Below are 672 nucleotides of genomic sequence, written 5' to 3'. Positions count from 1 at the left end.
CAATTGAAACTTTGGGATCCAACTTTTAGAATTTGTTTGTAAAATTACTGAGTTGTTTTCAGCAGTGACAAACTTAAGTTTTGAATGGTTAGCAAATGACTCGAATGAAATTGGTATTTCAAAGTTGTTGTATCTAACAAGAGGTATTCAAGGGACAAGAGACTTGAAAGTGGGGATGAGGCAATATTTCCAGTAAAATGATTGTTAGTGAGATCAAATACCCGTAGAAATGTTAAGTTTCCAAGACATGGAGGGAGTTTTCCACTGAATCTGTTGCCGTTGAGACATAGTTCTTCAAGATATTTGAGATCACACAAGCCTATAAATTGATCAAGTAGATAATTGTTATACATGTTCTATTTTGTTTTTATATAGATACTATAGGAAAAACACGAACCCCCCACAGTAACTCAAGATATGAAAAGGCTAAGGGTAAATTTCAGTCACATAACTTTGTATCTATTATGTAAAAGTCAGTTTTCTTTCATTCATTTCATCCATAGTCACTTGACTTCATATCTATTACGCAAATGTAAATTTTCTTTCATTCATTTCATCCATGGTCATTTAACTCTACTCCAACTATCACAAAAATCACTATGACAGAATTTTAAAATAATTCCATCGGAAAAATAATGTGGCAACCTTAATTAGTTCTTAATTTTAATTTAA

At 31.4% G+C, this 672-nt stretch overlaps 1 pseudogene; it reads right to left on the bottom strand.

The window, feature by feature from the left end:
• Positions 1-353, bottom strand: part of LOC124889395 — a 5,071-nt pseudogene extending 4,718 nt beyond the window's left edge.
• Positions 354-672: the final 319 nt, after the last annotated feature.

This window comes from Capsicum annuum, chromosome 12 (assembly GCF_002878395.1).
Source record: "Capsicum annuum cultivar UCD-10X-F1 chromosome 12, UCD10Xv1.1, whole genome shotgun sequence".
Lineage (NCBI taxonomy): Eukaryota > Viridiplantae > Streptophyta > Magnoliopsida > Solanales > Solanaceae > Capsicum > Capsicum annuum.
Note: the sequence above shows the minus strand (reverse complement) of the source record. Positions and strands in the feature narration are given on the sequence as shown.